The sequence below is a fragment of the Panthera onca genome, chromosome B1, assembly GCF_046562875.1.
Source record: "Panthera onca isolate mPanOnc1 chromosome B1, mPanOnc1 haplotype 2, whole genome shotgun sequence".
Classification (NCBI taxonomy): domain Eukaryota; kingdom Metazoa; phylum Chordata; class Mammalia; order Carnivora; family Felidae; genus Panthera; species Panthera onca.
Genome location: NC_138342.1, coordinates 82,411,007 through 82,424,318, shown reverse-complemented (window position 1 = coordinate 82,424,318; position 13,312 = coordinate 82,411,007). Strand labels below are relative to the sequence as shown.

General features: G+C 40.9%; 1 pseudogene; it reads left to right on the top strand.

Annotated features, from left to right (window-relative positions):
- The first annotated feature begins 2,720 nt into the window (after positions 1-2,720).
- Positions 2,721-3,623, top strand: LOC132693041 (small ribosomal subunit protein eS4, X isoform-like; annotated as a pseudogene).
- The last annotated feature ends 9,689 nt before the right edge of the window (positions 3,624-13,312 follow it).

The window sequence follows — 13,312 nt, the reverse complement described above, 5'->3', positions numbered from 1 at the left end:
ATTCTAGTAAGCTATACCTTTGAGATTAGAGCACTGTACTGAATGTATGCTGAAATCCATCAAAATTCTATGCAATGTTGATAGGCATTTTGTTATAAAGACACTTTTATACCATGCTAGTGATAATTTAAATTATTGCAACCTTTCTAGAAGATATGGCTAGTTGTTAAGAGCATTAATAATGTTCATATACTTTAAAAAATGTTTATTTACTTATTTTTAGGGAGAGAGAGTGCCTGCATGCATGAGAAGGGGAGGGGCAGAGAGAGAGGGAGAAAGAATCCCAAGCAGGATCCCCACTGTCAGCTCCCCACTGTCAGCCCCAACCCAGTTTGGGGCTCAAACCCATGAAATGTGAGATCATGACCTGAGCCAAAACCAAGAGTCGGTCACTCAACTGACAGAGCCACCCAGGCGCCCCCATCTGTTTTGTTTCTTTAAATGGATTTCAGCATACATTCAGTAAAGTGCCTAATCTCAAATGTATAGCTTACTAGAATAGTATCATTTTAAAAATATTTGATAATTTAATAGGAAAAATTGTATTTCTTTTATTTCTAGTAAAGTTAAATGTTTTATTATGCTCTTTTGTGAACTGGTGGTTCATGCCATTTATCTATTGAGGTCTGAGTGATTTTTAAATATCTGTGTGTTTTATTTATATTTGCTATACTTATTTTTTGTTTCTTAAATTCCACATGTGAGTGACATCATATGATATTTGTCTTTCTCTGACTTATTTCACCTAGCATAATACACTCTAGTTCCATGCACATTGTGGCAAATGGCAAGATTTCATTCTTTCTGATTGCCAAGTGATATTCCATAGTATATATATACCACATCTTCTTTATCCTTCATCAGTCAAGGACATGTGGGCTCTTTCCATAATTTGGCTATTGTTGATAGTGCTGCTATAAGCATTGTGGTACATGTGCCCCTTCAAATCAGTATTTTTGTATCCTTTAATGTTCATATACTTTAATCCAGGATTTCCACTTCTAAAATGTGAAAAAATTGACACACAATAACATGCTTTATATAAATGAAAATTTGGAGCACAAAAAATCCATAATAGATTAATGCTTACACAATTATGGTAAATCCAGTGAGATTTTAAGAAGCTATCAAATATTGGTATAACAAGTTTTTTAGTGATAGTATATGTTTTTAAGAATGAACAGGGGTGCCTGGGTGGTTCAGTCAGTTAGGCGGTTAAGCGTCTGACTTCAGTTCAGGTATGATCTCATGGTTTGTGAGTTAGAGCCCACATTGAGCTCTGTGCTGACAGCATGGAACCTGGAGCCTACTTCAGATTCTGTGTCTCCCTCTCTCTCTGCCCCTCTTCCACGCACGGTCTGTTTCTCTCTCTCTCTCTCTCAAAAGTAAATAAACATTTTTTAAAAAAGAATGAACAATATACAAAGTTATAAATATAGTGTAAACACAATTTTATATTAAAATGCATAGAAAAAGAAAATAAGGAATTATGGCAAAGTAATTACTGCTATAGTATTGCCTCTAGATATCAGAGTTATAGGTCATTTTTTTGAGTCATTGTTTTTGGCTTCTTTAAAATTTTTTGACACATTGCATATTTTCTAAGTGAATATTCAGTACTTCAATAATCAATAATAAAATGAGTAAATAAAAAATAAACTCCAAGTTTCTGGAATCCTCTCTTTCCTCTTTTTTTTTTTTTTTTTTTTTTTTTTTAATGTTTATTTATTTTTGAGAAAGAAAGAGAAAGAGGGACAGAGGATCCAAAGCAGGCTCTGCACTGATAACAGAGAGCCCAATGTGGGACTTGAACTCATAAACTGTGAGATCACGACCTAAGCCAAAGTCAGGTGCTTAACCAACTGAGCCACCCAGACATGCTTAAAATCCTGTTTCCTGTTACTCCTCTTGCTGGGCTTTAAAGCATCTTCCAAGGTGAAGGTCGAAGGCCACCTCCTCTGTGAAACCCTTCTAGACCCTCAGACAGTCATATATCCCTTTGCGTTTGTTAGCTCTTTCCATGTAGTTCTCTCACTCATTGCTCTCACTAGACTGAGGAGCAAGGGCCATGTTTTGTCATCTTGTCTTCCTGGTACTCAGAATGGCATCTAGTACAAAACATCTAGTACAAAACAGATATTTAATTAATCATCATTATGATTATCAAATGGCTCAGTTCACTATTTTCCTGATTGTTTTGCTGGAGATTCATATCCTTTCCCAGCTGATATTCCTGAGAAACCAGAGAACTGGAAAGCCATGAGGGCAAAGACATCTATCAGCCCCATGAAAGACTGGCTTTCATTTTCCTGCTCACGGCTTCATGATTAGAAGTTGGATCCAAGATATGAGTGTCATTTCTGTCCCTGGAAGAAGAAACAGCATCATGTTCTGACACGGAACGAGTAGCTTGTGGTTATTTCTGCCACGGCTGAACTCTGATCTTTCTTTTCTATTGTGAATGGACTAGACTGTTCGAGGTAAAATCAGCTGAAAACCTTTAGGCAAAGATGTCTTCACATCTTAGTTCTCTTCGTTAGCTCCCTTAAGACCTGGTCCTGAGAGTAGCCTTTCTTGATTCAGGTCTGTAAAAGAAGATGGGCCTACATTTTCTTCCTCCATGAATGCCTAGGAAAAAACCTTTCCTACACACCTTTATGCTAATGAGGTAATTACAAAATGCATTAGTCACTGTGGCAAAAAGAGCCCAAACTTTGATGATGCTCAAGGCTGTTTTTCCTCCTAAAAATGAAAACGAGTTTAAAAAAAAAAACAACCACCATGAGATAAAAGTATATACATCACTGCATATACTTTTCATGCCTAGTACAGTTGTGGCTCATGGTCCCAAGCAGCATCTGAAGCGCATAGCACCTCCAAAGTATTAGGCGTTGGATAAACTGACTGGTGTATTTGTGCCTCATCCATCTACTGGTCTCCATTAAGATGAGAGAATATCTCCCTCTTATCATTTTCCTAAGGAACAAACTTAAGTATGTGCTAACAGGAGATGAAGTAAAGAAGATCTGCATACAGTGTTTTATTAAGATTGATGGCAAGTCCAAACTGATATAACCTATCCTGCTGGTTTTATGGATGTCATCAGCATTGACAAGACTGGGGAGAGTTTTCATATGATCTGTGACACCAAGGGTCACTTTGCTGTTTGTTGGATTACACCTCAGGAGGCCAAGTGTAAGTTTTGCAAAGTGAGAAAGATCTTTGTGGGGACAAAAGGAATCCCTCATCCAGTGACCCATGATGCTCTCACCATCCTTTAAACTGACCCCCTCATCAAGGAGAATGACACCATTCAGATTGATTTGGAGACTGAAGAAATTACAGATTTCATCAAGTTTGACACTGGTAATCTGTATATGGTGACCAGAGGTGCTGACCTGGGAAGAATTGGTGTGATCACCAACAGAGAGAGACTACATTTGTTGATGTAGTTCATGTGAAAGATGCCAATGGCAACAGCTTTGCCACCTGGCTCTCCAACATTTTTGTTATTGGTAAAGGGGAAAAAAACATGGATTTCTCTTCCCCATGGAAAGGGTATCTGCCTCACCATTGCTGAAAAGAGAGACAAGAGACTGGTGGCTACACAGAGCAGTGGGTAAAACAGTCTCTAGGTGACATAATTGGAAGTCTTTATACTTAATTATAGATAATACAGCATGAAAAAAAAAAAGTATATGTATCACTGAATGACATGAGACCAAAGTGAATGACCTTGAATCCAAAGTGATGCGGTCTTATTCTACACATATGTCCAGAACAATAACAGTGGTTCTTTTTTCCCTGGGTGATAGTTAATGTGTCAATTTGGCTAGGCATTGGGACTCAGATATTTGATAAAACATTTTTCTAGATGTTTCTGTGAAGGTATCTTTTAGTGAGATTAACATTTAAGTCAGTAGAGTTTAAATTAAGCAGATTAACTCTATAGTGTGGGTGGGCCTCATCTGATCAGATGAAGGTTTTAATAGAAAAAGACCAACCTCCCCAAGCAAGAAAGAATTCTGCCAGCGACTGCCTTTGGACTCAAATTGCAATTTCTTCCAGAGTTTCAAGACTACAGGCTTACTCTGAAGATTTTGGACTTGCCAAGCCTCCAAATCATGTGAGTCAATTCCTTAAAATAAATCTCTTTCTCTCTAACTCCCTCTCTCTCTCTCATCTCCATCTCCACATCCTGTTGCTTTTGTTTTTCTGGAGAACCCTATTACCTCCTTCTATAGTTGAATTATTAGATCAAGTGATACCCCTATGGCATGCTACCCTTGGGAAATAAATGTAATAAAGCTGTATAAAACCACTTAGAACTGCGGATGAAAAGAGAGTATAATCCTTAATTAACAAGGAAATCTACCTCTTCATGAATATGAAGTATTTTATTGTTAACCTTCTTTTTGAAGATGAAGCCACTTTAATAGTGATTTTGTTTGGAACTTCAAGCGTGACAGATGGGTCATTTTATAGAATATCCTTCAGTTTGGTTTGTCTGATGCCTCCCCATGAGTAGATCTGGATTACGTTTCTTTGGCAGGGATATCATGGAAGTGGTCCTGTGGCTCATGGTGGTCTGTCAGCAGACACATTTTGCTTTGTTTCATTACTGGTGATGTTAGCTTAGATCACTTGATCCTGAAGGTGTTTGCTGGACTTCTCCAGTGTAAATTTAGTGTGTTTTCCTTAGTAATTAGTGAATATTTTGAGGGGATGTACTTTAAGATTATGTAAATGTTCTGTTCCTCATCGAACCTTCAATTTCTCCATTTATCTATCTAAATATTTATGTATTTATATAATGGATTTCTCTGTTGTTTCATAGGTTTTAATTCATTCCTCTATTTTAGTACTCTAATTGTCTCAGATTTAGCCAGTGGGAACCTCTTCAAACTGGCTTCCTTTTGACAGGTGACTTTTTTTTTTTTTTTTTTGGAGCCCTTCCTTAGTTATGACTGAACAACATGTTCCAGGCTCATCATTTACTTTTTCCGTCTGAGCTCTGGCATCAGCTGTTTTCCCAAGGATCTCTGATTTCTTCAGTGGGGAATGGTACTGAGAAGGAAGACCTGGGTGTTGGGTGTGGTCATTTCTATTAGGGAGTTGCTATCCCTTTCCAGGGACAGAGTTAAGAAATTTGTATACACACACACACGCACTTGCAATTGTATTTGTTGATCTATTTACATATATTAAAAACCATGCGTTCACATTAATATTTTCCATTCTAATCCAACAATATAGGGTTCATTATAATTTTCTCCCTTTCCCTATTTGTAACTCCCTTCTCCGGTAAGGGGAAATTTGACTCCCATTATCCATAGTATATTTTCTTATTTGATCTTCTCACCCTGTTCAGTCTCTGGCACCCTGCTCTGGGCCACTGCGTCTGTTCACATTTCAACCAAACACCTACCTTCCATGGCCCCTCATAATGGCTTCTGGACTAAATTGTTCAGAAAGGAAAGAGAGACGAAAGAGAACAATTCTTTTCAGCCAATTTTTATTGAATGTGTACTACACAAAAATACTAATCAAAAGATTATGCTGGGTGCTGTTTGGGACATAGAGGGAAATAAGATGCTTTGGAGTTTATAGACTTAGCAGGCAGCTGGGCTAGGTTGTATAGAGCAGTAACAAATGACTCCCAAATCTCAGGGGCTTAAGACCACAACAGTTTATTTTTCACTCATGTTTTATGTTCCTTGTCTCTCTGTTCTGTGTCATTTTTATTCCAGGACCCAGGCTGAAGGAACAAGCCATTTTTAGGATGTACTGATCTGGGGATGATCTTGCAGCAGAGGAAAAAATGAGAGGAAGGAATTAGATCGTGATGTGTGAGCAGTATGTGAATGAATGGATCTGCTGTCCTATCTTGGGTATGATGGGTCTTGAGGTTTCTGAGTGGAAGTAGCCTATGTCACTTGTGCTTGTATGTCACTGACCAATGCAAGTTACAAAACCAAGCTTGACATGATCGGAATGAAAAGGTGTGATCCTTCTAAGAGACAGGAAGTGAATATCTGGGGGAGAAATGCAATAAGCCACTTGGATCTGTGAGAAAACAGACATGTATGTATCTAACTAGCAGGCACAGTGTGAGAGAGGAAAATACATAGTCCGTTTAATTCCACTTTGCAGTAAGACAGGTAGAAAAAAATATGACCATCTGAAGGGCATGGTCCATTTTGTGGCATTAAAGAGAGAAAGACTTCAGGCGAAAGTGGGAAATTGAAGGAAAAGGAAAACAGCAGGTTCTTTAAGACCTGGAGAAGGAACATGATATAACATGTAATGTTTCTGACGAGGTAGATGCTCAGGTTAATAATTAAGGTTTGCAGTCTCCTTTCACCCACAGCCCTACAGGGTTTTGTAGAGCTTTATCAGTTTCATTTCCCAACAGGGGAACTCTGCAGAGCTATTTCTTGGACTAACACTTCATTTGTAACAGCATACAAAGAACCCACTATCACTGGACTGGATATATGGACAGAACGAAAACTTTTATTTTGAACGTTTCCCAGTGTAATGGTTTAAAAATAGTATCTCATTATAGTTTTAACTCATATTTCACTTATTATGAGTGAGGACAAGCATCTGTTAAGTTTCATGTCTCTATCTCCATTTTATTGGGTGGTTTTTATTAATACTCTATGCCTAGTTTTCTATTGGGTTGTGGCTCTTTTTCTAATGATTTCTAGAAAAGGTTGAGGAGGATTTTGTTGGTCAGAGTTGAGATGAGGAATTCCACGAGAACTGTGCCAGGTGCTAGGGATGGATGGGATGCAGTCTGGACTGAGTATCTCTCTCTAGATTACTGCAAGTGAAAAGACTCACCTGTTTCAAGTATTCAGGAAATAGCAATGAGTTCAAGTGGTAGGGCTTAGGGCTCATGATGTGCTTTGGCAGGAGCACAGTCCCATTCTGGGCAAAGAGAAGTTCTTAGTGTCTTAGGTTGCACTTCCTAAAAGCAGCCTCTGAGATGGAGGTTTTTTTCAAGTGATTTTTTTTCTGGAGTCCTCTCAGGAGAAGATGAGTGAGAGAACCAGGACAAGTTAAAGGAGGAAAACTAAGCAAGGAGGTGGTCTCCTCAGGAGACTAGCTTCAGCCTGGCCCCCTGGGGAAGCTCTGGAGCATGAACCACATCACAGAGATGGCCATCTCTCCCTTGACAGAAGTGACTTGCCATTTGTGCTTCATGTCAGTAAGTCATTGGCGGAGGTCTGGGGAGGGAAGGGAGGGGAGAGCATAGCTTCCAGGTCAAGATGGTTCCAGCTGGGTGGAGGGCAGTTCTCTAGAGAAGGGAGCAGCTGCAAGTTGTTAGTAGTCACCACTTACAGCAGCTGAGGGACAGGTGCACCTGCCTTTAAAAGGAATCTGGGCGGGGCACTAACAGCTTCCATCGCATTTAGTAGGATCCAGAGTTCCCCCAGGAATCCTGCAGCATCTGCCAATGTATGGTTCCAACTGTACTTGAATGTCCCCTAAAAATGTCCGCAAATAGCAAGTGAAAAAGCTTTCAACAAAAGCTAATGGATATAACCTAGAAACATAATTGTGAAACTCATGAATCAGAGTTTGACTTGTAGTTGCATTGCCTAGGATAATCATTTGTCATCTTGAGCAAGACACTCTCCTGGGACCCAAGTGTTAGTTTATGAATATTTTGATTATTCTTGAGTCCCAGCTGCAAAATGCCAGAAGCTCGACTCTTCAAATATATCACTTAGTTACAGGTGGTAATGGCTCCAATGATGGTGGCAGAGGTTATCCCAAGCAAATATTTATAATTGACAATGAATGTGTGAGCAGGATGCTAACGAATGGATGTGCTGATTACTTTCCCCTGCCACAAACATTAGCTCTTGTTTGGTTTAACTGGCAAACTGACACCAGATTAGAGATGACAGAATGCTGGCAAAGATCCACAGTAGGGAAGAATATTAAGAAAATTAGCAAATTGTGTAACTTTCGATTCTTCTATTTCCAAATCTAAATCGTTTCTGGGTGTTAGGAGGTTATAGCTTAATTATAGGCCTAAAAGAGAAGCAATTAGATTTACAAGTATGTTTGGATTTTTGAAGTCTTTTCATTTTAGCACAGGAAGTCAAGCTGATGACATCTGGTTGGATTCAGGTGGATATATTCGAGATTAGATGTATACATAAAACAAACATTTTGTTCTTTCCAGTTGTTCTTTCCTGTTATATACATTAGTATTGAGTTTTTGATTATAATGTATAATGTAGTTTTGTATATCCATGAATATATTTGCTTGGCTTGTCAGTAACATTGTTCTATGTTTTCATGGTGGTCTTGGCTGGTGATATTATCATTCATAAAGGTGACCACTCTTTCCAGCAGAGTGTTGGTGGCTTTATGTTTTGATATTTTTTGCATCTGAACCTCTCAGCTGCTGAATATGCCTTTCAATGTCATACATTAGCTCTTACTGACAAGGCTCCACATGCGGGGGCATGGGGGTGTGCCTTCCAGGCAGGAGTGTCTTGTATTTATGGCATGACAGGTTCTGAGCTTAGCCTATACCTTGGGGGTGCCTTGATGGGCACTTTGTCTTCTGGTGATCCACCAACATTTTGACCTGCTCATTCTGTGGGATGTCTATTGTATATCAGTGAGTCACAAAGTAGAAGTGAATGCCAGGGGAGCAGATGTGGTGACCCAGTGTGCATGAAGTGTCTTGGAAAGAGTGACTCTGTAGAGTATTGTTTTTCCAATGAATCTGCCATGTCCCCATTTGGGCCTCCTTCATCTAGCAGTTGGACTTTTCTTTAAGGCATTTTAAAAGCTCCCAGATCAAGAGTGAGAAGAGGGGAGAGGGAATCAGCAGGTGTGTCCACTGATGGGGTAAAGTGGGCTTTTGATCACAGTCTTTCCTAGAAGCATAGCCATATAGGGATGTGTGTACCCTGCTGTTTTAAATTTCTGACACAGCAGTGCAGAAGGAGGGCACTGCCTCCTCCTTCAGTTACTGTGTGAGTTTCTCCAGGAGTCAGAATAGCAATGACGGGTGACAGTTCACATGTGGCAGCTCAAGGCTCGTTTACTGAGAACTTACTATATTCCAGGCACTGTGCTAAGGAAAACACACATGCTATCTTATCAAGGTCCTTCTAACCACCCACTGTTATACTAAAGGTACTAAGAGTAATTACCCTTATTATCCTAATTTTGCAGTCAAGAAAACTGAAGTCTGAGGAATTTAAATAAGTTTGTAGATTACACAGTTAGCAACAGAGGAGCTAGGCTTCCTACCCCAACCCTCCCGGCATCAAGACGCATGGTCTGAACCATCAGGTTAAATTGCCTCCAGGGCCAGTGCTTGCAAGGTCAGGCAACAGCTTGATTCTGAGAACTGGGTGTCTACAGCACAGGTGAGTTCCTGTTTTTGCAGTTACCTGGTGACCTGTCCTGGATAGGCGAGCATTTAAGAGTGTGGTTTTTTAGTAATTTTTTTAAAGTTTATTTATTTATTGTGTGTGTGTGAGAGAGAGAGCAAACACAGAGGGAGGGCCAGAGAGAGAGAGGGAGAGAGAGAATCCCAAGCAGGGTCTGTGCTGTTAGCGCAGAGCCTGATGCAGGACTCGATCTCACTAACGGTGAGATCATGACCTGAGCCAAAATCACGAGTTGGATGCTTAACTGACTGAGCCACCGAGGAGCCCCAGTTTTTTAGTAATTTTTAATCCTAACCACTTGGACTAACATTTATTCATGTGAGTTTCTCTGATCACTTTAAGCAAACAAAGGTGTTCTTGACTTGTCACCATTGTCGTTTGCTCTGCAAATTCAGGCTGATGCCACATCCTGTCACCTTCACTTTTCTGGCTCCTTAAATCAGCTTGTAATCCCTGCCATGCAGTCCTAGATAAGGCTCAGGTCAGGCCATTTCCTTAGACTTCTTGTACCCATAACTTCCCATAGGAGTCAGTGTCAAAATCCTTCTAGAACTGTCCTTTCCATCTGTCACTGCAAACATGCTGTTCCACTGGGAAGCCTGATGGTTGTTGTCCACTGAGTGCAAATCAGGGACTTGGCTTTTGCTTTCCTTCTCCAGGTCACAAAGAGCATGTTCCTTTCCTTATTTCTGTTGTCTGTCCTGCCCAGGCCCACTTACTTTTTTTTTTAAAATTTTTTAATGTTTATTTATTTTTGACAGAGAGAGAGACAGAGCACGAGCAGGGGAAGGGCAGAGAGAGAGGGAAATACAGAATCTGAAGCAGGATCCAGGCTCTGAGCTGTCAGCACAGAGCCCGACGTGGGGGTCAGACTCACAAACTGTGAGATCATGACCTGAGCCAAAGTCGAGTCAGGCATTTAACAGACTGAACCACCCAGGTGCCCCAGGAAACCCAGAGCAGTTTAGTTGGGTGCCTCTGGCTCAAAGATCCTTGCGAAGTAATAGTCCACTTGTTGATCAGGGCTGCAGTCATCTGAAGATTTGGCTAGGGTATGAGGATCTACTTCCAAGATCAGTCATGTGGCTGTCACAGGCTTCGGCTCCTCACGGGCTTTGGACTGCAGGTCCTCATTCCTTGTCATAGCCTGTGGACCTCTTCATAAGGTGGCTCACAATATGGCAGCTGGCTTCCCCAAGAGTGAGTGACCTAAGAGAGAGCGAGAGAGGAAATGTAAGAGAGAATGTTCAAGATGGAAGCCATAATCTTGTTGTATTCTAATCTCAAAAGTGACACCCTGTTACTTCTGTCATATTCTATTCATTATAAGTGAGTCAGTGAGTGCGGCCTGTACTCAAGGGAAATATAGAGGGGCAGGAACACCAGAAGGTGAGAATCAGTGGGGGCCATCTTAGAGTTGGCCTATTATATCCCCAATAGTCTACTCTCCACCCAGTAACCAGAGATATAATTTTTAAAAACTTTTTATTTTGAGATAGAGATTCCAAAGATGTGAGTTTAACATATATATCAAATCATGTCACCTGCTCAAAACCTTTCAATGGCTTCCCCATGTCCAAAGTCCTTATCATGACCTACAGTCTCCTTCAGGAATCTTAGCTATTTTTCTGACCCCTTTTCTTTCCTTCCACTCTTCCTTTGCCTCCTTCATCCTTCCTACGTAGACCTCCACTATTTCTGCCAAACCCACTCCTGTCTTGGGACCTTGAACTTGCTGTTCCCTCCGCATTGGACTCTCTTCTCAGGATAGCTACAGGCTTCATTCAGGTGTCTTTGGAAGTGGCCCCTCCTCAGAGACACCTCCCGTGGCCCCCCTAACCAGAATGTACCCCTCGTTAGTTTCTACTCCCTTATTTGGTTTAATTTTTGTCTGTGTCACGTATCACTTACCTGAAAAATTATTTGTAATTACTTGTATATTTCTGTATCATCCAGTAGAATATTAAACTCCTTGGAGGCGGGGACTTGGTTTTGTGTTTGCCTGTATCCTTGAGGGCTAAGATGATGCCTTGCTGTAAATAGGTGATTTATACCATGTCTCATTGGATTGAATCACGTGGAAACAATAAACCAAACCCAAAAGGAAAATAAAATGTTTTGTGTGACGTCCCTATCCTGTGCTCCACACCCCACCTCCTGCCCTCAGAGTGGCACCAATAGCAGCTAGGAGTTTTTATCCTCAAGAAGTTTGAATTTGAACGCAATCCTCATAGCACACTGGAAACCCACCGAGAGCCCTAATGGCAACTTGATGGGACGTCTCTTTGCAGTCTCCTTTGCCTTTGAATGTGAACACAGCAGCCCTTCTCCTGGGAGCCTGTAGTGAGGTGTGATGCAATTCATGGCTAAGAGTGAGGAGGCTGGAGAGCGTAGGCTGACTGAGGTAGCAGCCAGGGCAACAGGGAATTGGAGAACCAATTTGTAAGCGCTTCTCGCCAACGTGGTAACTTCAGTTCAAGCCTCCTCTGCAGTGACGGGGGACAAGCCCAAGGCTGAATGATTGATTCTGTTGTCTTTACTTCAATAACAAACTATCAAGGATATTGTGGTGGAAAGTTTCTGAAGTACCTTTTAACATGTCAGACTTTTATCTTGAACTCCACAACTTGCGAGGAGATGCTCGAGGCTAGTGTGAGGGATGGGGATATGCGGGGAGATTTTTATCATCGTGTGGTGAGAGCAGAATCTGGTGCTTTTTGTGTTAAAAGAGGAGCACTTGCTTTTTGTGTTAAAAGAGTACACGGCAGCTGGGGAATCACTGGGACTGTGAACAGAGTCTCTGGCTGCTGGAGTTTTATGGGATTTTTCCTGCTTTAAAACATTAGAATCTCTTGTATAATCCACAGACTATTTTTACTGAGTAGCACTTGAATGTGAGAAGAGGCCTTTCGAATAATTTCTGGGCAACAAATTCGGTGGCATAATCTTTATTTCTGTGTGGCATGGTGGATCCTAAAAGGCCTTTCAAAGAAAATTCTTTTGCCTCTCAAAGTCATACGTATTGGGAAACAGTTGCTTCATACTATCTAGAAATCAATTAAAAGAGACAGTGCTCATTTATCCAAGTCTGTATTTTCTCCCCTCTAAAATGGTGCTGGGGTGCTTGATTTCGGCTCAGGTCATCATCCCAGGGTTGTGGCATAGAGCCTGCTTAAGATTCTCTCTGTCTCTGGGGCACCTGGGTGGCTCAGTCCATTAAGTGTCTGACTTCAGCTCAGGTCACCATCTTGTACCATCTTGTTTCTGAGTTCAAATCCCACAATGGGCTCTGTGTTATCAGTGCAGAGCCCTCTTCCGATCCTTTGTCTCTCTCTCTGCCCCTCCCCTGCTTGCAGTCTCTCTCTGTCTCTCTCAAAATAAATAAATAAACTTAAAAAAATTAATCTTTCAGAATCTCTCTCTCCCTCCCTCTCTCCCAGACCCTTCCCTACTGGTGTGTACACACACATGCTCGCTCTCTCTCTCTCTCTCTCTCTCTCAAAAACAAAAATTAAAAAAGAAAATGGGGCTGATAGTCCTGCCGTATAGGGTTATCAGGAAGATTAAATGAAACGATAAAACCACAGCTCTCAACTCTGAGTTTTACAGAGAGCAGCCCTTCCATAAATTGTTATCATCCTTGTTATAACATTATTATTTCGAGAAAGAAAGAAAGTAAAGCATCCAACTCATAGCCTTAACAGCAGTTTAAGGAAGTAGTCCCCAAGACGTGACCAGCCAGAGAGAAAGCTCAATGCTGGTGACTTTATATCAACTTGCACAACTTTCAGGTTTAAACTGGTTTAGCACCAGTGCCTTGCTTCTATCATTCAGAGTTAAACATGGTGTTCTTGATGACAACTAATTTGTATCCTTTTTAA